The sequence below is a fragment of the Canis lupus genome, chromosome 25 (genome assembly GCF_003254725.2).
Source record: "Canis lupus dingo isolate Sandy chromosome 25, ASM325472v2, whole genome shotgun sequence".
NCBI lineage: Eukaryota > Metazoa > Chordata > Mammalia > Carnivora > Canidae > Canis > Canis lupus.
Window position 1 is genome coordinate 614,315 of NC_064267.1, and position 24,449 is coordinate 638,763.

At 41.4% G+C, this 24,449-nt stretch overlaps 1 protein-coding gene and 1 non-coding gene across 2 annotated transcripts in view; one reads left to right on the plus strand and one right to left on the minus strand.

Annotated features, from left to right (window-relative positions):
* Positions 1-24,449, plus strand: part of FOXO1 (forkhead box O1) — a 104,699-nt gene that overhangs the window by 62,544 nt on the left and 17,706 nt on the right. The window lies entirely within an intron of this gene.
* LOC112670241 (U6 spliceosomal RNA) lies at positions 6,410-6,512 on the minus strand. The gene has a single exon (XR_003142824.1). It is a non-coding gene; the product is annotated as a U6 spliceosomal RNA (small nuclear RNA).

A 24,449-nucleotide genomic window follows, 5' to 3' on the forward strand; every position in this document is an offset into this window, starting at 1 on the left:
ACTTGACAAAATAACCACCACTGTGCGGTGGTTATTTAAAGAGCCAAATTGACTACTTCATGTTCTCCTACTTACTGCGGGTAGATTTCCATTCCCCTTCTCTGAACTGGGACCTCTGTTGTTCCTCTTGCTTGTCATATTCTCGACTCAAGAGAAGATGATTTTATACCCTGTCAGACTTTAACATCTGTCAGACTATGATTTGAAACTGAGGCAAATCCAAGTTACAAATTGGAAATGAGATCCAACCCTTTGATGTTGAGAAAGCAGTGCTGTCAGAAGACTTGTCCCCGGAGCAGTGCCCGCCAGCCCACTGTTAGCCGCTTGCTGTTAAAGGCTAACAGGAAGAACAGCCACAGCTCTGCCTGCTGGCTCCTGGGCACATTCCTTTCTGTTTGGGACTGAAGTACCAGCCGCACACATTATTAAATTATTTAATGAAGATTTTGTAGCACACCTCTAATATCTTTGAAAAGGCCCTTTCAGCACAAGGAGGGTGTGTGGGCAGAGGGGATGGGAGGAGGAGGAGGAGAGAGAGGAGCTTTCACACTGTTGAACAGGGTCCTCCGTGATCCTCAGGATACATGTCAGTGCTCCTAGGCTGGCTGTTTCTTTTCAGCTCTGAATTGGCAGAAGGGACTAATGCAAACTCAAGGTTCTTTCTAGGGCAGGACGCATTACCTAGGGGAAAACGCAGAGTTTTTGGCTTCAGCGTTGATGCAGTGTTGCCATTTACATTCTGACACAGGAGACCTTGTTTAAGCTATGGTGAAGGCCTCCAGAGGGTAGGCTCTGGTTTACAGACCCTGATAACTTAGAGGGGTGCAGCTCACACTGACAGAAGTGGGCTCCAGTGGTCTCTGTCAGAATGGTACATAATTGAATTATGCAGATGGTTCCAATAATAATGATGATTCACCTCCCTACTACCTTCTTACTGAGGAGATCTCTGTCTTTGAGACTAAGAGAACATACAGAAAGACTGGGTGGCCATGAACTTGTCTCATCAAACTCTCTGAGATTTTATCTGTAATTTAAAAAGTATAGTGGTCCTAAATACTTTGCAGGATTATTGTTGGGATTGATTGAGATAATATATATGGAAGACTATGGACCTTCAAGTAAGTATTAATCACATACACATTCATAAATAATGGCCTTCCAGGGTTTTGCTTTGCATAAATAGTACTTTCCACGTGATCAGTACTAAATTGGCAGAAATAAGGCAGTCCATTCCTGCATACACTGTGCTGGGGGAAGTATGGAGTACTTTGGGATGCTATGGTGTCTTTAGACAGAATGAAGGTGACAATGAGGGAAGACAGGGAACGATTAGTGATGAGATGACATTGGGGACAGTGAAGAGAATGGTTATGCATACTGCAGACTTTCTTTTGGAATACCATAGTGCTTAGATGATTACCTAGAAATCAAGAATTATGTGATGTTTAAAAAGTGGGTATGTGGGATCCCTGGGTGGCGCAGTGGTTTGGCGCCTGCCTTTGGCCCAGGGCGCGATCCTAGAGACCCGGGATCGAATCCCACATCGGGCTCCCGGTGCATGGAGCCTGCTTCTCCCCTTGCCTGTGTCTCTGTGCCTCTCTCTCTGCGACTATCATAAATAAATAAAAAATAAATAAAATAAAAATAAAAATTAAAAAAAAAAAGTGGGTATGACTTACATGTGTTGCTGGCTTGGAATGTAAACTGGCTGAGAACAGAGTCTACCAGTGATGTGTGTATTTAGCACCAGGCAAATTGGGATTGGTTGGCTCCATTGGAGAAGGGGGTCCTAACACTTAACAGTGATAATCCTGCCCTTGAACCTCACAGGGCCAGCAGCTAAGCTGCTAGGAACTCAAAGTACGTGATCTTACTGGAACCTTAGGTGACTGTTGTCCTCATTTTACAGTGGAGGAAACAAAGGTTAAGTAGTTTGCTTAAGATCATATAACTAAAAAAAAAAAGATCATATAACTAGTAACTGGCAGGCATTTGAGTGAAGATCTCTAAAGAAAGCCACATTGCGGGGGGTGCCTGGATGGCTCAGTGTAGTGACTGTCTTTGACTTGGGTCGTGATCCTGGGGTCCTGGGATGGAGTCCTGCATTGGGCTCCATGTGGGGAGCCTGCTTCTCCCTCTACCTGTGTTTCTGCCTCTCTTTCTGTGTCTCTCCTGAATAAATAAAATCTTTAAAAAAAAAGAAAAAGAAAAGAAAGCCACATTGCTTCCTAAGTCTAGGGCTTAAAAATTTTATTCCTCAAACATGGAGTGCCCACAAAGATTTTGAGTGCCCACAAAGATTTTTGGTCTTCAGAAGGCTTACATTTTCACTGAGGCACGTGAGACCATGGACAGAAATGGTAATACTGCTACTAGTTTTGTGCCTGGATTAGAACAATCTAGTTCCATTGTCTTGGCCCCAGGCTTTCCGGTGGGCTGTCAGAATGAAAGCTTCAGGACTCCTGGAAAACAACACAGTGCCCATTTGAGAGCAAATGGGCGTTAATTTCCTTTTCATGTAAGGAAAGATGAGCTTTCATGCAAATGAACAATGGGTCCATTTGGCCACTCAAGAGGACTTAAATCAGATTCCATAACTATCAACCTTTACTGTCCCTTTGTTGTATGACAAAACACAGAGACTGTGTTATTCTCCCTGAGCCCAGAACAAATTCTGTTGTATTAAATAATCACAATGCTTTTATACTTAATTGGACTTAAACTTGTTCCCCCACCTCAAATTATGTTGATGTTTCTACAGTGCCTGTCAGTCACCAGGGGAAAGACTCAAATGTCACCATTTTGTGGCTAGCAGACCAAGTTGTGAAATAAACATACCTTGAAATGTGACTTTCATATCTCATGTTTTTTTTGGCCTTGCTACTGAAAGTATGGTCCATGGGTTGGGTTGATGGCATCAGCATCACTGGGGAGCTTGTTAGAATCTCAGGCTTGATCCCAGGCATACTGAATTGTAATCTGCATTTTGACAAGATCTTAGGTAATTCCTATGCATGTTCAGGTATGAGAAGCACTGGTTTTTATGGTACTTAATCCCCTCCAAGTTAATGGTTAAGGTTATTGAACAGAAGCTTTTTTATTCTCTATAAAGCTCATTTTAAGGATAAAATCTCATAGTTTAGAACCAGGCCCCCCCAAAAAAAGAAAAAAAAAAGAAAGAAAAGAAAAGAGAAAAGAAAAGAACCAGGCCCTAAAGAATAGAAATGTCATTTGGTTGTTTAGCATCAAGGGGTATCTTGCCATTTCTAGCGAAGTCTGACTTATTTATTAAGCCTTTTAATCCATGTCAGTTTTTCTATACTGTCTTTGTACTCTGTAATGCAAAGCCAGTAGGGTGTTTGGGGAGAGGAGTTAATCTTGGCCTCAAGTATACAAATCTCAACCACATTACAAACATAGTACCTCATGTGGATCCCACTGAAGATAGAAACCCATTAACCAGTTGTTATGATCCAGATGGCTCCTTCTGCAGTTGCACACCTATTTTCCTGCCTCCATCTTGTACTCTTCCTTAGAGGGGAATGTGAGGTACATAAAAAGGTGCTCTAACTCTTCATTTATTATCGATGCATCCTGACCTCAGCAGGTGACCTGGGCCTGACTCCTGTCATTTACTGGCTTTGTGACCATGGCCTCAGTTTTCTCACCTCCAAAATGAGAGTGTTAGATCCCTACACCCTGGAGAGCCTCACAAGTCCATTTTTACCTTCTCCAGCCAAGCTCTTCATGACCTGTTGCTACTTCTGCCTATGCTTCTGACATCACTTCTTTCTTCTCTTTTCTTCCTTCTCTACCCCTGCTGCCCTCCCTTCTGCTATAGGCTTCACATTCCCTCACAGACATCCTTAAATTCCAGAATAGTATAGAAGTGATCAGTGTGTGGTTTTATGCACTATCAAGGAGGAGGGAGATTGCATGTTCAAGAACTCAAGAGTTGAACTTGGGATTTTATTTGAATTTATATTAAGTCACCACTTGATGATTGCATAGTTCTCTTGGAAGTGCTTCTGAGTGAAATAATTGACCTTTCCCCCTCCTATTTTTAGGGGAGGAGGGCTATGTTTTTCAAATTCAGAGAAAGTAGGAATTCTTGGATCATTTTAGTATTAACTGTGGATTGTTGTCAAGCCAGCTCTGTCTCTAAGGGAACCTCATTAGGTAGTGCTCTATAATGGTGACAGGGCAGCTTAAAATGTCTAAGTAAATGTAAATGATCTCAGAGCCAGTAGTTGAGTTTCGCTTGAGGAGCAAAGAAGGATGTCAGAAAGATCTAAAAGCCTGAATTTTTGTTATATTGCGGTAGATTTTACTGGAAGCCAGAGGATTCTGTATATAACAAATTTGGAGAAAAAAATAGCAAATAACAAATAAAACAAACCCCTAATATTTCCCTTTTCTTCTTTTCTTTACTTGTGGTATAAATAGAACGAGCTCATAGGTTGGAATATTCAGTAGTTTGTATTACTTATTATCAGAGTTCAAATTTGAACTTGGAATATAGAGATGAAGGGGCACAAGAAAGAGGAAGAAAGAGAATCTTAAGCAAGCTCCATGCCCAGCACAGAGCCTGATGTGGGACTAGATCCAAAGACCCTGGGATCATGACCTGAGCCAAAATCAAAAGTTGGACGCTTAACCGATTGAGCCACCCAGGTGCCCCAAACTTAAAATATTTTAAAAGCTCACTATACAGTGGTAAAGCTTTTCTTTACAACATGTGTAATTATCCTGCTAAGCTTTTTAAACCTTACATAAGGAGAAAACAGTAACATCTTGGAATGATTGTAAACTGCCACTTAAGGCCCTGGAAGTGAACTGTTTCTAATTACTGTATTATATGTGTGATTTGAGATTCTATACTCCTCCTCCTTGAATCTTAGATTTTAAATAGTCTTAATCAAAATACTTGCTTCTATTTTTGAAGCATAGTTGATACTTTAGCAGTGTTCAGTTTTATATACATAATTATTGTGTAGGCTGTGAAATTATTGCTTATTAGATTGGTAATATTGTAAGCTACGTACCTTTTAATTATGTTTAATAATGTGAGACCCAGAAATGCCCCCTATATACTTCTTTAATATTTCATAGCAGGACAGTAGGGGTGCACCATCACTGTAAAGTCATAAAAAGGACTGGGAAAAAAAGGGACTGGAAAATGGGAATTGGGGTTATTGGAACTGGAAAACGAGAGAGAGTAACTGGTAGATTCTTTCTGGTGATGAAAACTCTGGTTGCCTGATTCCACTGAGCCCTGCACAAGGACACGTAAGGGTAAGACAGAGTGGTAGTCCTTTGCGAGCTCACATCCAAGGCACAGCTCACCTGATGTTCCTGTTCTAGTCCTTGAATTGGAGCTATGCAGAAAATGTTCCTGATATAGAAACCAGGCATCCGTCCATCAGCCTTTCTTCTGCCTTTCTAGCATTGCTGTTCAAAAAGCGAATGTTCTTTGTTCTGGATCTTTGAAATATGGCTTGGTCTGTTGCTTTTCAAAATTTGAGGTAACTCCCCGAAGCTACTGTAGGCCTGATTCACTAAGCAAATTGCAGGCAGGAAGCAACTTTCTCTGTCTCCCAAGTTTTGATAAGTTTTTTTTTTTTTTTTTTTCCCATGGAGGACCAGGTACGCAGGTTCTCAAATTAATTTGTGTAGTGTTGAATCATCTGAAAGCTGTTGGAGGAGGAGGTGAGAGTAGCATGAGGTTTAAATGAGATGGGCAGTGCACATTATGGTGTCCCCAGGTTGGAAGAGTAAGTCACATGTAGTATTTATTGTTGGATGAGATGTCAGCCTGTGAGCATTTAGCAAGCCTAATGATTTATTTCATTTAATCTACTTGCAAAAATTTAACTTCTTTATTGACCTATAGCAACCAAGAATTGAGTCATCCTCGCTATAGTTTTTAAGTTATGTGTGTTCCCCAGGAGATGATATACAACCAGCAGCTCGTGGGGATGGTATGAAGAATGAGAGATCGAGTAATACCAGCCATACCACGGTGGTATGCAGTCTCATGGGTTTTTTATTTTGTTTTCGTGTTGTGAGCCTTGTGTGTGTGTGGTGGTTTTTTTTTTTTTTTTTAATTTGACCATTTATGTGCAGCCTTGTTTTTTGTTTTTAAACTATATGAACTTTTATGTGCAGTTTTAGAACCATAAAAATAAGCTGTGATGAATAAAAATCATAATAGAGGCTGCCACTTTCGGAGGAAGGGGAATTGGCAGAATGCTGGATCAACTGGGAAAGAACACAAGGAAATTCTCAGGGGTGATAGAAGTGTACTCTTCTTGATTAGGCTAGTGGTTCCACAGGGTATGCAATTGCCAGATTCAACTGTCTCTTAAGATCTGTGCATTTAATTTACTATAAATTGTACCTTCTCCCAAATAAGAAACACTTCACGAATTTATGTGTCATCCTTGCACAAGGGCTATGCTAATCTTCTCTGTATCATTCCAATATTGGTACATGTGCTGCTGAAGCAAGCATGGGAGCCTCTCCTGTTACCTGAAATTTTAAATTTTTTCCCCCAAAGAAGACTTAAATAATAAAATGATTGGAAATATGATGTAGCCACACTTCAGAATATCTGTAATGACTTTGACTTACAGTAAAATATGCATTGGAACCTCTTATCAAAAGTAGTATTTCAAAAAGTCATTGAATGAAAAGGCCTTCATTATTAGATGTTTCACTCTGAGATACACCAGGGCAGGGTTCAATGTTTCTGTAGAAAAGTCCAGTTTCTTTTGGAGCTCTCAAAGAGATAAAAAGTAACACATCTAGGATGAAAAGTGCTTTAAATTTAGTATCAGATATGAATTCCCACATCAGTGACCATGTCGAGAATATGCAGAGACTTTTCTTACCTCATCTCCTTATTACCCATGGAGTCACTGTGTACTAAATATCTAATACGTAGGCTTGGGGAGCTGGAGACCCACCAGTAAACAACAGTAAAATTTGTACCCATGTGGAGTTCACAGTACTAGCAGGAGAGCTAGATAATGATTAGATAAGTATAATGTGAAGTATGTTATGATGACGAGTGCTTTGGAAAAAATTAATAAAGTGAGGCATGTGGGTGGCTCAGTTGGTTAAGTGTCTGACTCTTGATTTCATCTCAGATCTTGATTTCAGAATTGTGAGTTCAAGCCCCAGGTGGGCATGGCCTACTAAAAAAAAGTTAAGCAATGAGAGTGGAATTGGGGGGGGAGGGGAACCCAGGATTTGAGGGTAGCTTTTTTGAGGTGCATTTATGCAGACACCTGAAATGGAGAGGTCTTCATTTGAATCTTTCAAATTTTGCACCATATACATACATTTTATCCTGACAAATAAATACACATTAAAAAAATTCATTTATTAGAGAGCAAGAGAGCAGTGCAGAAGGGCGGGGAGGGGGAGAGAATCTTAAGCCGACTCCACATTGAGTGCAGTGCCTGATGCGGGGTTTGATCCCATGACCCTGAGATCGTGACCTAAACCGAAACCAAGAGTCAGTTGCTTAACTGACTGCACTACTCAGGTGCCTCATCACAAATAAAAGAACATACTGTATCTCTCTCGATTACCATATGTCATTCTGTTAGGATTCTGTGTCCTGATAAAGTCTTTGAGCCCAAAGTTGAGAAGAGTCACTGCTTTGTACTAATTTCAGTTGTTTAGAATTTTGTATTGAAAGTTTCAGTGAAATGGAGTATTTTTGCTATCAGTTGCTGAAAAACAACATATTCTGAAACTTAGCAGTTTAAAATAACACAGAGTCATTATTTCAGTTTTTGTGGGGTCAGGAATCCAGGGTCTAACTAAGGTGAGTGCCTGGAGGGGAGGAGATGACACAGGGCTTGACTATCAGGAGGAGATCCTTTGGGCCTCATAGATGCTGTCCAATGTGGACAGTGGTGTCTCTTAGTAGTGACTCTGTATCTCTTCAGGTTGGCCTTGAGAGCTACATTTATTCTGCTCCCTAAGGAGGGAAATGAAACTATTTCCTGACTTTTTCATCCAGTTTTCCAATCAAATGTTGCATACTTCACAAGAAAATAAGGGTTGGCAAAAAGAATAGTGGTAAATTTACAAAGTGACTGGCCTTTAATGGTTTTACACTCTCTCTCTTCATAGGCCCATTGGGGGTTTCCTCTGTCAGCTTCCACTCTAATTTCTTTCCTTTCCAGCACCTGGTTGGCCTGCTGGGAAAAGAAAGGCACTGGACTTCCTGTTCTGGGCCTTGGATGCCTTGCACACTAATTTACTAGTTATTCCCTCTGCTCCTGGCAGTCTCAGGAACTTCAGTTGCCCAGAATTGCCCAGTTTGACTGAAGCTCCTAGCCAGTGATGGTTTTTTCCTTTTGTGGGGCTTGCCTTCTTCAGGAGTTGCTATCTAGACCATGCCTGGACCTAGTTATGGTGCTACGTGTGTCTGGAAGGTGGGAGCCACTAGGAAACATCTTATATCACTGCCATCTTTCAGTAGCAAGGTACCATCTTCCCCTCTTCCCAATTGTGCGCTCCTTCTTGGATTTCTCAGGGCTTGCCCTTCCTCCTTACTGGTTGGCAGAAGGGCCTCTTTATTTCTTACTTTGTTTACAGAGCAGAAATGTTGAACTTTGGTGAACTTCTTGTCCTTTCTGCTTGAGACTGCTAGTCTTCTTGGCCTCCACTCATCCTACAGCCATCAGTCATGTTACATACCTCCAGAGGTGTTGCAAGAACCTATGCATCATGTGGTTTGCAATACCTACTACTACTACCACCTTAAAAATCAGAAAGTAATGAAAGGAAGAGAATCATAGACATTAGGTAGAAGAGGATTTTGTTGGCCACTATATAAAGTGAAATGTTAAATGAAAAATTGTCATGTGCCTGGTGAAACGTTTAGTTAAATTAAGTCCAACCCCTTCCCCGAGCAATTTGATTTTCTTGAAAAAGGCTGCACAGAAGGTGTCAGTACAGGTCCTGGGTATGTTGCTTAAACTGGGATGGCATTTCAGTGTATCTCCACTTCCTCGTCGCATTTCTACTCCCAGCAAGTCTGAGCCATCGTAGCACATTCTGGACTTTGAGACTGCTGGATGACCTATGCTGTGGAGATGGAAAGCTAACTTTTATCTGTTGCATTTTCTGGGTTTGTGCTATGTTTGGTTCATCTTTAGAGGTCACTCGTTCTGGATTTGAGTGGACACATTTCAGCTCTTACTGGGCTACCACTGGGAATAGTTCCTATCTATCCTGTAGGGTATTCTTAGGTCCCTTCTTCTGTTTCCTCAGATTGGGTGGGATTACTAAAGTGGGTCCTGCTTTTTTAGATTCACAGACTTTTACAAGAGTTGAAGTGTCTTTGGAGGCCATCCATTTCCTCGAGGGAAACTGAGGCTATGCTCAAGGTTGCCAGGCTGGTTAGTGACACCAGGCGGAGCAGGATTTCTTAGCTACCAGCTCAGTAGGCTCTCCTACCTGTGGTGCTTCTTCCCAACTGTGTGCCTTGAAAGCAAGGTGTAGGCATTCTCTGTTTTCATTCTGCAGCCTCAACAGATGAACACTTCTCTAAAACCTGAGTCAAACTCTAGAAGGAGTGAGCCTTTGGATAATGGGCATTTTGGAAAGAAAGCTATTTTAGGAACAGTAACTGCCAGGAGTCATTATGTAAGAAGGGACCCAAGAGTCTCAGTAAGGAGAGGATTTCCCTGTTTGTGGCATTTAAGTCATGGTGTAAATTCCTCTCATGGTGTTCTGTTTGCATCATTTGGCTTAGATGTTGTTAGATGTTACTAGCCTAATCCAATTCCTTGTTTTGCGGAAAATAGGTTTTTTGTTTATCTAAGTGGGTTTCTTTTTGTCAGTGTGCTGGAATAGTCATTCTTGGACCAAAATGATGGGTTTTGAATCACTCTGTTGTGTTTTCAGGCATGCCTTAGGGGTTGTAAGATGATACTGCTGTTACTGGGAAGAGTTGGATAAGGGCCACAAACACTCCGGGAGATAGAGAGAAGTTGCCATAGGACAAAATTGCAGACTTCTGCTAAAACTTCTTGATTGCAAATTATGGCAAGAGAGTAAGACTTTTGTAGCTCTTCAGATTCCTAGTACTTAGGTCTTCATGTTGCCATTTCCAAGCACCCCTCAAACACCTGCTGCTTTGGGCCTTGTGCAGTCATGCTCTAGTGACCAGCCCCGGAAGTCTGACAACTCTTCCTGTATGGCCTCCTGCCAGTTCCAAACAGCTGAGCTCCCAGCACATGGGAACAATGGCCGCCCCCCCCCCCCCCAAGACTCTCCTGCTATTGACATTCAGAAGCACATTTCCCCTTCTGAACTTCTAGACAGTTACTGGGGTGGCTTTGAAATGTGTTCTGAAACGAATAAACTCAAAGGATTCTGTTAAGCTATTCTGCTTTATATAGGAGGCAGCAGCATTCATTATTTGACTTATGTTAGTGGTTAATTAACCAAACCAGAACATGTTTCCTTTTTACAAATTGAATGCTGAAAGAGTAACAAAGACCAAATATTTTACAACACAGATCCTTGAATTTGCTGTGAAATAACTATATTGTATTTTGCAGTAACTTCCGGTTTGAGTGACAAATACTAGTTCTATTATTAGCAAGTTTCGAATTTTAGTAAATTGAAATGGAAATGAAAGTTGTTTCTAAAAATAATGCTGTGTTTATGTGAGTTTTTCTTTTTCTTTCTCTTTTTTTCCTTTGAAAATTCCATGTCATTAGTGAGGAAAGGCCTTGATTGGGGAGAAAATGTGAATTTCATACCAATCTCTGAGAATTGGTGGATTGAATTGTTCATGAGAATAGTTGGAAGTGTATAAGGTTTCTTTTAATGTTGAACACTCTTGCAGTCATTGCTTGATGATCTACCTGGACTGTTTTATAGACAGTGTGCATCAGTGGCACTTCTAAGTCACCATCTTCTTGTTGACTCTGTTTATGTTGAGTGTGAGGGACCTACCCTGTTTTCTTTTCTTTTCTTTTTTTTTTTAAAGATTTTATTTATTTATTCATAGAGACAGAGAGAGAGGCAGAGACACAGGCAGAGGGAGAAGCAGGCATCATACAGAGAGCCTGACGTGGGACTCGATCCAGGGTCTCCAGGATCACGCCCTGGGCTGCAGGCGGCGCTAAACCGCTGCGCCACTGGGGCTGCCCCCTACCCTGTTTTCTACCAAGGAAGCTTCTTCCATAGCTGCTCGTTCTGAAATCTCTAGAGAAAATTTGGTTGAAGACTGCCCTGCTGAGGCTGGTACCTTCTACCAGTAGTGCTTGAGGAGATTAGATGGACAAAGGGGAAATCATACTGTTTCCTAGTCCTTTTTTAGTGGGATCTTCTTTAGAGTGACTTTTTGGCTTAGAGTAAATCCTGCCCTTAACCCCAGTCTTACACACTCATTCAAATAAAAGAATGAAGATATATTCCGAAGCCTAATGGTTTTTTTTTTTTTTTTTTTGGTAGGGACTTTGGGATTCTGGGAACATTTGTTTGGCGATTGTGGAGGGTTTAACACCCTCATTTTCTTCCTTTCCTTTCCTTTTTCCTTTTTCCTTTTTCCTTTCCTTCACCCTCATTTTCATTAGCTAACTCAGTGGAAACTGAAAGGTTGGCAGGGAATTTAGTTTCACTTGTTTTCACTTGCCTTATTCAGATTCAGGTGAATCGGGCGTGGTAATGAAAGTAGAGCTCTGTTTTCCAGATTCACCTGACCTTGTGAGAAATATAGTTCAAGAAATTATAGCCAGAGCCTGTCCTAGGAATATACTGATCAGTCGGAGAGGAAATGTGGGAGGTTAGCCTACCTTAATCTTCCTTTCTCAGTTTCTTTAGGGTTAAATTAATCTTTATTTAAATGTGGAATTCTTTCTGCCTGAACCCTTAACTTTCTATTAATTGAATTAAATTTGTGAGATTACAGGCTTTCTGTGTACCATAGGAGGTATGGGCATATGGAGCCATAAATGCAGTATTCTGTCTGTATTCTGCTTTATGTAATTTGAAGGTAGTTTGGAGAGCACTGTTATATCCTGAAACAGTTTGTGCATTGGTTCTTTTTTTATGGAAGACCCCGTGGTCTACACAGAGGCAGAGACCAATTTCTATTACTAAACCCCTAGCCATTTTCAAAGGCAGGGAAAGGATACTGTGCATGCCTAAGACAACGATTTATTTATTTACTAAAAGATTTTATTTATTATTCACGAGAGACACAGAGAGAGGGGGCAGAGACACAGGCTGAGGGAAAAACAGGCTCCCTGTAAGGAGCCCGACGTGGGACTCAATCCCAGGACCCCCAGATCATGCCCTGAGCCAAAGGCAGTCTCTCAACTGCTGAGCCACCTGGGCGTCCCAAGACAGCACTTTAAATTGGATGGGTTTCGGGATCCCTGGGTGGCGCAGCGGTTTGGCGCCTGCCTTTGGCTCAGGGCGTGATCCTGGAGACCCAAGATCGAATCCCACATCGGGCTCCCGGTGCATGGAGCCTGCTTCTCCCTCTGCCTATGTCTCTGCTTCTCTCTCTCTCTCTGTGACTATCATAAATAAATAAAAAAAAAAAAACTTAAAAAAAATAAATTGGATGGGTTTCATAATTAATGTCTCCCTAAGTGAAGACTTCTTTCTAATTGGCCTTTCTAGACCATTTGGTAGAAATTGCAAAGGAACAGGGTAACAATGGCACATGTCAGTGGGCAAGAGCAGATGTGAAAGTGCCAGCTCCTTTGTTTAAAGGTGGCTGTTAAAAAAATAAAATAAAATAAAGGTGGCTGTTTTCTAGTGAGCTGTGCGGTAGGTGTTGAGTGACAGCCTTTGGGAGCATCCTAGTCATCATTATGGTTGGTACCAGTTTCTCCCTCGGTTCTTGGGTTCGTCTTTTAACAAAAATGACTTTTTATTTGACCAAGGTACCCAACCCTGCATCTTCTGATGCAACTTGGATAAATCTTTATTTTTATTTATTTTTTGGATTTGAAGGGGAAGATAAACTATTCCTGTCAGTAACTGGCTTCTCTGGATTTGACCATCCAGTACTGTTGATGCCTGGTGAACTTCTCCTGCTGGTCTGCTCTCTCCTTTTCTTCTGTGCTTTGAGCTTTTCCCAGGCAAAGGAGGTTAGGCAGGTACATGTGCCTTTGGGAAGGAGATGGTGGGAAAATATGGGATAATGAGCCCTTCTGACTTAGGATTCAGCAGTTTAGCACTGTTGCAGTAGGTGGAGTTATTCTTGGAGCCCCCATTTGAGGATTGCTGTGCAGAAACCCATCTGTGCCACTGGTTGCCAACATTTCTGGTACAAATATTGTCATTTGCTCTTGAGGCAATCTGCTATTTCAGTCCTAGATGCAGTTTTGTAATATGCTGGGCAAAATAGTAGAGAAAAAATATCTTAAGTGGTGGTATAATCTTCAGTTTAAAAACACTTCAGCAATGTTTCCAGTAGAGGATTGTTCAGCGTGTCTCCTTTCCTCATTCCCTTGGCTGTAAACATAATCCAAATTTCATTTTTTTCTCACTTGCGTGAGCCATGATTTCCTTGTGCTGCTCCCACCCAAAGGAAAGATGGAGGGAGGGATAGATGAAAGTCTTAAGTGATAGGGCTTTAAATCACACTCTGGAAAGGTTTGATATGCCATGTTCCTTCTGTTGGTAAGAACCTAACTTGCTCAGAAGTTACTTGATTGAAAACTGCCCAGCATGACACTATATGGCCCTTTCTCTTTGTGCATCCTTCCTCGTTCCAGGTGGTAAGAAGCACGTCTGTCCTGTGGGCCACTGAGAGGGAAGACTCATTTGTTGTTTGTGCAGAGTAGGAGCTCCCTGAAGGTTCTGGGACATTTCCAGAAACTTTGGGGTAGCTGTACTACCCTCTGATTGGGCTTTGTCAGTCAGCTTTTCCTAGAGCCAGGAAAGCATGTTCTCTAGGAAGTACTACATTTTTTTTCTCTGTCTTTTCCCCAGCTTGATGCACAATAAGAAATCCACTTTATAGTATGACTCAGTGTACATGTGCACACACGATACAGGAGTTTTACAAAACAGTACTCTACTTGCTCTTTTGTGTGAGATATGCTCAATTTTATTAATTTTACAAAATACTAGCCTCAGTCCTCAAAATTGATTTCACTCCTTTATGGATTGCGATCTAGAGTTTTTGGCCTGAGGGCTTTCCCACACTTACTCTTTAAGACCTTCATGTAACCGCAACAGTGGTGGAGTTAGGGGAGAAGAGGTGGATGCATCCATATATGGAAGACAGGCCCACAAGCATGAAGCGAGGAGGAGGGAGTTCATGATTCGCTTGGGCTGAATTAAGAAACTAGTGCTTCTTTGGGTTAGTTTCAAACATGGAACTAGTTAAAATTATGTACTAAATGAAAGACCTCCAGAAGATGCTTGATGTGATTTGAGCCCTGATGTGACAGACTAGCTAGGATAGTTTTACACTTAGCTGGATATCCTCGTCATTTAGATTTTACATCCAACCCTTGAAAATTGGCAGCTGGTTGGATCCACTCTGCTGGATGGGGTTTCTTGCTCCTTTCTTCTGCATGAACCTGACTCAGGCTCATCTGACCCATGCTCTGCTATCTGCAGAATCTTTGATCCCTTCAAAGACCATTCCACGGTTCATTTCATTAGGGCACATGTGAAGTTCATCTTCACCCGGAGCCAGATGGGATGTTGACAATGTAAAGGAATTTCAGGTGATGTCAGCGTTTGATAAGAAATCATTACCCTTTCTCTGCAAAAGCAGGAGCGGTTGAAGCAGGGGTGGTCAGGCTGCAGTCGTGTTCCTCCCGCCGAGTCCCTGACTGGCCTATTGGTATCTGGAGCAATAATCTTGTAAAGACTCCATTGTGAAGTTAGCTGTGTGTGTGTCCAAGGGAAATAGTAAAGGGGAAAGCGGGGGAGGAAAATTGCAGGAAGTTGAAAGGTGAGGTTGACACGTTCACTAACGACGCTTCTGTTTTTCTTTCTGAAAAACAATGATGATTTAAAAATTGATCTCAGCATGAACTGGCTTTTATCCATAACTTCATAACTGTAATTATATTTTTAAACATCTTGATCATTTATTAAATAACATTATACTAATAAATAGCTTTTTATTATTTGCCGTTAGTAAACCGAAGTGCCACTAACACAGCATTTCTCAAACTCATCTGAGATACCTATTCTGAGATTTCGTCCTCTTGCTGTTGAATCAGAACCTATATGAAATAACAGTTATTTTCTTAGATTATCAAAACTGAAAGGAATGTTGGTCATTTAGCTAATCCAGCTGTTTCCAAATCTGGTGGGTGTTTTAATACAGGTCCCTGGTCTCCTCTATTCATACCTGTTGAATCCCAGCCCCTGAGCCAAAGGCTTTCGTGTTTTTGTTTTCAACAAGCTTTCTAGAAGATTCTGATCATTGGTTTGGAGTGACAACTACTCATCTGTTCAGACTCCTTCAGGAAAGGAAAATTGTCTTAATGTGCTTGGTTGTTGGACTAGATAATAGCAGAACAAAGAATCCTCTTCTGCTTATCTAATGATTTATTCAAATAATATTTACACCTCAGGTACTGACTAGGTAAGTAGGTGAGTGTGGGCAGTTTCGAGATGAGTGAGCAGGGTCTCTGCCCTTAAGAGTGGATTGTTACTCAGCCTTTCTCAAGGGATGAGTTTGAGGGTGGCAAGAGAATCACTTGGGGAGCCTTTTCAAGCCCCAGCAATCAGCTGGTTTGTTCCTGTGTAATGGGGCCAAGAAAGTACAGGGGCCAGCTCTCCTCCTTCCCTTGCTGGCTGCTAGCCATCCTCTATTTGTCTTTCTCTTAGAACTTTATGAAATATTCTAAACGTCTTGGAAAGCACGGAGGCTAACACAATTAGTACCCACATGACCCCACCCGGTTTTAACAAATGTCACTCATTTTAGGCCTTCTTGCGAAGTCTGCCTCCTGGCCAGGCTGATACATGTCGGTCCATTTACCCTATATAGGAACTTGCATCCCCCACCTAACATTTACTTAAATGTTGTCAGTTAATGTAGGTATCATTCTGCAACTTGATTTTTTTTTAAGTCAACATATGTTTTTGAAATTTATCCATTGTTGTTACATGACCTGACATGACCGTATACTTAGTAAAATCAGGAAATTGAAGCCAGACAGTTTGAAAACCTTCTTAATGGAAAAAATTCAAGATGATGTGGGTGGGAGAGAGTTTCTGTTAAATTTTTAGTATAGAACATTGTTATTTATGGGAAAATAGTTGATTTGAATTATGCACTATTTTGAATAGCCCACTATGAGCTTAATGAGAATTAATTACATGTTGTATGTGAAGTTAATTGCTTTTATTTACTGTGGGTATAGTTATTGCAGTTTGGTCTAAACAGGTGAAAGTTAAGATTTGTAGCATAAAACAGGAAGCAGATGGGGGCTAATTAAAGTTTTGTTGTTGATAGAAGGATGACTGATCAAGGAGCAGCTGGTTTCCCAATTTAAACACAATTTGTACTGTTGTTTGAGGGCAGCCCTCTGAAAGCTATCGCATCTTTTCAAAGGTGAAGGAATGTGTTTCAGCAACAAGTGGGAAGGCTGCTGTGCTCTATTTTTGTTCACCTTTTTGCCTTCAAGTAGTCTCTCTTCAGTGTCTGTCCAAGGTAAGGAAAGTAGGGGAAGGGATCATAAAACCTGGCTACAATTTTTAGTGGTGCTCTCTCTACTCTGGATACCTGTTAAACCAAACCATGGAAAAGCCTAAATAAATCCTTTTTTGTATTCTCCAAGAAAGCACCCTAGCATTTGATATAATATTGCATTTCTTGTTACTTCTCCCAACACCCCCTCCTAATGGATTTAAAATGTTGCTGCCCAGGCCATAACCCAGGAAGGTCCATGTCTACCTAACTGAAACACTCTGTGTGTGCAGGAGTGCTAAGAGGTGCTATGGAGACTGTTTTAACCTGAAGTGTGATTGTGCCCTGGATGACTTTCACCTTGAAATAACTGCATCTTTTGTTGCTACTGCTAATAATGGTTGGATAAACATTAAGACCCAGTACCCTGGATGTGTTTTCCCTAAAGAACAAATCAGCACTGAGTGCTTTTCGAATTTGTGCAGGGAGGTAACATGAGGTCAGATGAACTTACTACTTTGCCTGTAGTCAGAGCCTAGACATTTGCTTGAAATTTCGTACTTTTGTAAGTAAGTGCTTTGTGTGTGATTATCTGATTTTATTCTTCATAAAAACCTGTTGTAGTGGCAACTATTATTCCCATTTTGCAGATGAGGCGATTGAAGCACGGAGAGGTTAAGTGACACAGCCAAGGTCTAGTATTTGCTAAGTCCCAGGACTGGATTAGACTCCAGGTTCGTCTGATAACAAGCCCATGTTCCTTAACCACTGTACCCTACCAATTTTGTGTCACACTATTGATTTTCCGTTTCCTTCTTAAGGAAAGAGCTATTGTTTCCTGAAAAACAAAAATCTTAGGATATGGTTTGTAAACTCCATCTTATTTGATTATGTAAGTGTGTGTGTGTGTGTGTGTGTGTGTATACAGGTTCTGGCACTTGGTAGGAAATCAGTGATATGTTATTTTTATTATTTTTGAATGAATGACTGCCTAAAAGAAGAATAGACATGGTTTTTTGTCTTCCATCCCCACTCCCCACCCCCAAAGGATGTAGCTTTATTCTGATTATAGAAGTTATATATGTTCTTTCTTTTAGCAACAGCAGCAAAAAAGACAACATGCAAAGGTAAACCAGAAAGTGAAAATTCCCATTACAGTCACCATCCAAAGACACCATCATTATATTCACTAAAATATCTTGTAAAAGAAATAATATTTATATTAGTTCCAAATTCTAAAAAAAAAGCATGTACTGGAGGTTTCAGGGACATTATAATTGACATTCATTGTCAAATGTCGTATGCAGATTTTCCAATTGTAGTCGCTATTTTTGCCCAGTCTAGTTCTACACTAGTTCTGCTACTTGCTGTGCTAATGGGAGAGACTGTGTTGCAGGCTCTGTTTCTGTGTCCCCAGAAACTGTCCCTCAGCTCTCATCACAGTAAAGTGTGAGGAGCTGTGTCACAGCCAAAGCGGAAGTGTTTTCCTGACCCACTGAGAAGGCTCAGGATTCTTTGTTTCAGCTGTCTTCTGAGCAAATCAGCCTACTGCTCTCCTCCCATTTCCTCTTCCCCCTCTCTTCTGCTTCCTCTACCTTGTCTGTCTCTTCCCCTCACAAAAGCATTTAGGGAGGTGGAAGAGATGTGGAGATGAAGTAAGAGTGGGCCCATTCTTCTCCCCTGGTAGCTCTGCTTTGTGTATTTTGAAGATACTGTTGTTGACTATTAAGCTATTTGATGTTACGGGGAGGGGCCTGTGCAAGACCTCCTTCCTGCCGAGCAATCTGATCTGGTTGGACAGTCTGTGTCTCCTTCATTCTTTAAAGAGCAAGAGGTGTGGTTCACAGAATACGGGGGCTTTTTTTTCCAAGGTAGATTGGGACAGCTGGGTTTTTGGTAGGAAGCTTGGTGCAGCTCTGCAGCTTCAGGTTAATGCCCCCTTTCGCCTCGGGCACAATCCTAAAATCTCACAAATGCATAGTACTTGATTGATGCTTTTTGAAGCAGTAGTATCCATTATGACTCTTTTGTGAAGCAGTCATGGACAGACATTATTTTCTCTGCCTTGTAGACATGAAAAACCCAGACGTACAGGATGTAAAATTTGTCCAAGGTCCTATATACAAATAGACAGAGGTCTTCCTTTTGACCACCATCTTGCTGCCAGGACAGCATTTTCCAAAGTGGGTGCCTCTAAACGTTGGTTTCACAGCATAATCTATCAAGAAGTGTCAGAGAAGTATGTATGTATGTGTGTAGGGGGTATATGTTAAAAACATAAACATGAAACAAAAAGTCTAAGGAAGGGTGTTTTGTTTTTGCTTTGCTTTGTGTATTAACATGAAGGATCCTGTATGTTTTTGTGACAGGTCCCAATTCTATGTTCTCAGTGAGTTCCCTTCACCTTGAGAGGAATCATGGTTGTTTGGAGCACATGCTTAAAATGCTTCACTATGCTCTTAATGTGTTGCTTTCTCCTGGGTTTACTTTGGAGATGTTCCAGGAGACCTCAGTGCTTAGAGGAAAATCTAATCTTTGGAGACCTAGAGGGAAAGTCCAGGGGATGCTGTTACATGGCAGTAGTTGGGGATGATGCTTTTGGGAATAAAGGTTCCCCTGGGAGTGGAGTAGGAGGCTGGCCATGGGGAATCCTTGTCATCATGTCCTTGTCAGTTCAGGAGAAGCTTTATGGAATAGGCTCTTACCCAGAACACAGGAAAGCTCTTAATTGACAGGATCAGCATTCTAGGACCAGTTGTAGGACCAGTTGTCAGTGTTGTCAGGTAAAGGTCCATGAACTGTAACCTGAATGACAGTTGCCCTGATGGGCAAGGATGCACTTAAGAAATTTGGACCCAGGGGATCCCTGGGTGGCTCGGTGGTTTAGTGCCTGCCTTTGGCCCGGGGCGCCATCCTGGCGTCCCGGGATCGAGTCCCACGTCGGGCTCCTGGCATGGAGCCTGCTTCTCCCTCCTCCTGTGTCTCTGCCTCTCTCTCTCGCTCTCTCTCTCATGAATAAATTTTTTAAAAATCTTAAAAAAAAAAAAAAAAAGAAATTTGGACCCAGAACAGCATGCTGATGCATCTTGGCACACATTTGACAAAGCACATTCCCCGTATGAAGCCATCTGCATCAACACACCTACCCCCAGCTTTTCTTTAATATTTAATATTAAGGGATGCCTGAGTGGCTCAGCGGTTGAGTGCCTGTCTTTGGCTTAGGGCCTGATCCTGGATTCCTGAGTTCAGGTCCCACATCGGGCTCCTTGCATTGGAGCCTGTTTCTCCCTCTGCCTGTGTCTCTGCCTCTCTTCTCGGTGTCTCTTATGAATAAAGAAAATCGTTTTTTTTTTAATTTTTTTTGTAAATTTTTTTATTTATTTATGATAGTCACACAGAGAGAGAGAGAGAGAGAGAGAGGCAGAGACACAGGCAGAGGGAGAAGCAGGCTCCATGCACCAGGAGCCAGACATGGGATTCGATCCCGGGTCTCCAGGATCGCGCCCTGGGCCAAAGGCAGGCGCTCAACCGCTGCGCCACCCAGGGATCCCTGAATAAAGAAAATCTTGAAAAAATATTTAATATTCAACTTTGCCCTTGTTACTCATGCTAGATTGGCTCATGATGGGGGGGGGATATGATGATAAAATGCCACTTGTGATGTGCAAGTGGCAGATTCTGCAGCCATCTCATTAATCAGCTCTCTTCCTTCCTTTCAGCAGAAGCAGAACTTCTCACAAAACTCTTATTTTGAAGTAAATTGTTCCAACCAGGGAGAAATAATGGCTTACTTTGTATTGAAATCTCCAACCAGGGAAGCAAGTCCAGCTCTTTAGAACTGATCTTGGATATCACACTTGATTGATGCCTTTTTTTTTTTTCTTTTCTATCCTTCCCTTCTCCCTTCTCCTCCTTCCTTCCTCCCTCCCTCCCTCCCTCCCTCCCTCCCTCCCTCCCTCCCTCAATAAGGGCAAAGGATCTACCAGCTTTCTTCCTTAAGCTCTTCCTGGAATTGAGTGCAGATCAAAAGTTTACAGTACAGTTGTATTTTAAAATCAGAAGATGTTTCCAAAAAACTGGAAGTGTTTTGTTTGGTTCTGTTTTGGTGGGAAGAATAAAATGATCTCAGTAGGACGAATGGCTGGGAGAAGGTGCCGTGAAATAGATGAGAAAGTTAACAACCTAAGGCTTGATCTTCCTCTCAGCAAATGTTCCTTAGCTGGCCCTTCAGAAAAGTGGTCAGAGAAAGCATGACAACTTGTGTGACTTAGGTTTTACAAAATGTTTTCACTATCTGCTGTTGTTTCTTTGTTTGCTTGTAATGTTGTGACTTTTAAACCTGGTTGTAAGTTGGGTGGCACTAAACTGCTTTGGGACAGAAGGGAAAGGAGGCAGGAGGCAGGTAGAGGGCAGGGCATCTGTGACATGGAAGAAGAGAAGCCTATGGGATTGGCCAAGCGTGATAGGGTTTATGTCCACAATCGTGTGCTTTTACAATCATATTCTGATGGGATAATTAACCATTAAAAATTAAGTTCCCAACATTTAGATCTCTTTCGTTTGTGTGTGTGTGGCCTTTCATGAGCATGGGAGGGAGTATTGTGTGTGGGACAATCAGACAGCCAGATTCCAATCTCAGGTAACCCTCAATCACTGTAGTCCAGCTGTAGTGGCTATTTTTGGCTCTGGACTTCACATGCACCCACCAGGGCACTGACTTAACAGTGAATAATTTGTTGTAGCTTTATCTGTGTTTATGTCAAATAGTCCATGGTTACATTGTAGGGCATTATTTCCTTTAATTTCCCTTCAGCAGTTCAAAACCAACCTGAAAGATGTTATGGTTGAGACCAGACAATGACCTCACGAAACAAAAATAAACCTTTCAAAAAGTGAGAACTGAATTTGTATGCCAAATGTTGTGAACGATGGATGAAATTATGAAAACACGGTAGACTTCACGAAGGGAGAATTTTAAAATTTGTTTTGAAAACAATGGTTCCTGCCTCAGGATCCTGCCCTCCTGTAACTATGAAAAAGTCAGAGATTATGCCATGAGTTCCAAAACAACCAAGTAGCATTCAAGTCATGAGACAGAAGCTGAACAGCTGCTTCAAGTGTAAAACCCCATCATTTCCCGATAGATAGATAGATCAGGTCCTAAAGATAAGATGACACTTGTGGGGCTGGTTCTGCACACCAACCTCTCCCCACTTCCCTGAGGGGTAGAACCAGGACACCTTCAGGGTGGGGAAGAACTGTATCAAAACTGCACTTCCCCAATGATGTTTCTGCTTGTTAACAAAAGTTTGATATGCACATTAAAATACAGACACCCACACATATTTACATTTTTGGACAACCAAAAAAACCTTTTGCTTTCGAAGCAGGACACAGACTCTTCTTTCCCACCATCTTGTAGGGAGATAGGTTGGCACCTCCCTCATTATTCTGATCTTCATTTACTCCTCCTGTGTGTTGCATATCAGATGCAATACAAGCTTCCAGCTCCTAGTGTTTGAAAGTGTCTTGCACCATATTTCTCCCTTTCTATGTCTGAACTCAGACACTGCCACATTTACCTCTTCTGACTTCTCTAAACATGTTTTGTTAGTGCTTAACATTTTTTCTAACAAATATTACTTAGTTGATATTTATTGGGCACTTTGTACATACTGAACATAGTACAGTGATTCAGCAAGATAAATACTGTTAGATTGTATGTCACTTGGATAGGAGTCCTCGCAGTATATGGGCTGGATTTGAGTCCAAATCCGGGTCTCTCTGGTTTTAGAACACGTTTTTAGTTTTTTTTTTTTTTTTAAAGATTCATTCATTCATTCATTCATTCAGAGCAAGAGAGAGGCAGAGACACAGGGGAGAAGCAGGCTTCATGCAGGAAGCCCGACGTGGGACTTGATCCAGGGTCTCCAGGATCACACCCCGGGCTGCAGGCGGCGCTAAAACATGTTTTTAGTTTAACACATGGTATACCTGTGAGCTTTGATTCATGTTCTGCCCTCACATTAAGAATCCCTTTCCCTGACCAGCCCCAGTGGCTCAGCGGTTTAGCGCCGCCTTGGGCCCAGGGCCTGATCCTGGAGACCCGGGATCGAGTCCCACGTCGGGCTCCCTGCATAGAGCCTGCTTCTCCCTCTGCCTGTGGCTCTGCCTCTCTCTCTCTCTCTTTCTCTCTTTGTCTCTCTCATGAGTAAATAAATGAAATCTTAAAAAAAAAAAAGAAAAAAAAAAAAGAATCCCTTTCCCTTTTTATCCAGCAATCCAAATCTTGGCTTTGCTATGTTGTCAGCCATGTATACCTAGTCATGAAAAACCCTTGGAAGCAGGGAAGAGCAGCATCATGCTGCTTTGTTGTTTCTAGGGTACCTAGTATGCAGCGGGGGCTCAATAGGTACTTGCTGAATGAAAATTACATTGATTGTTCTTGATTTGGCCATGTTTCAAGACCCTAATTTATGTTACTGACCCGTGAATGTAAGTAGTTAATTTCTGAGTTGTAGGTAGATTTAAATAGTTTACGTTAGACTGATTTCAACTAGGCTTTGCTCAGTTTCTTGATTAACTTTGGATGATACAACAAAATAAAATAAAAATAAAATTTTATCTTTATTCCCAATAAAGACAACCAACTCCAGATCCTGTGAGACCTTTCCTTCTTGGTACACTGCCCTGGTGCTGGGCTGGGATTGACTGAGCATGTTCTATTCCAGCCCTGATTCACCCTGTGATATTTTTAGAACAGTCGGGTGTGTGTGTATGTGAGAGAGACGTACATAACACACACCTAGAAAACTAATGTTTTGCTCTAAAATTGTATGATATTCTAGTTTACTGTTTAGCTACTTTGAGAACTAAAATATTTATCCAATATATTGGTGTCTGTTTCCATGAACTGTTAAATAGAAATGAATTGTGGGCTCTAAAAATGGTTACAATGTAAAATTTATCTTCTGGGGCTAGGGTGGCACTAAAAAACAATTATTTCAAACTTTGTTCAACCTAAGATTCTAAGCTCCATTATAATCTTAACTAGGTTGTCAGAATTTACTAAATTACTTTTCTCAGTAATAAAAATAAATACGAAAGAGATTGGCATTGGTTTAGAGAAAAGTGACCTTTGAGAGGAGGTGACATGCTGGATGAAGCAGTCTGTTAGACTAATGTCAATGTTTATAGTTAAATATCTGTGATAACAGGGGTGATAACTTTAGAAATCCTTACTACTTTTGTTTTAGAATATCAAGAATTAGGGATGCCTGGGGGGCTTAGTGGTTGAGCAGCTGCCTTTAGCTCAGGGCGTGGTCCCTGGGTCCTGGGATCCTGTCCCACATCGGGATCCCCTCAGGGAGTCTGCTTCTCCCTCTGCCTCTGTCTCTGCCTCTTCTGTGTTGCTCATGAATAAATTAATTAAAATCTTAAAAAAAAAGAATATCAAGAATTTACAGAAGAATTCTCTCATAAATTGGAAATTATTAGCATCTTTTTATACTTTGAATATTCAGTGTGGTTTCCAAACATGCGCCCATTCAGTCTTCACAGTGCTCCATTGGGTTATATGATGGCGAGGCACGGAGGCACTATCTACTTTGTCATGTCATACCCACCTAACTTGGACCCAAATAAGGACTTGGCTTCTGGGAAGACCCTTAATATTAACTGAACCTTACTGGCAAACACATAATTTTTAAAGAAAGTAGAGAAGAGGGCATCCCTGAATATACTATATATATTGTTGGTGGAAATCCTAGCTGTGGTTCAGGATCCTTGAACG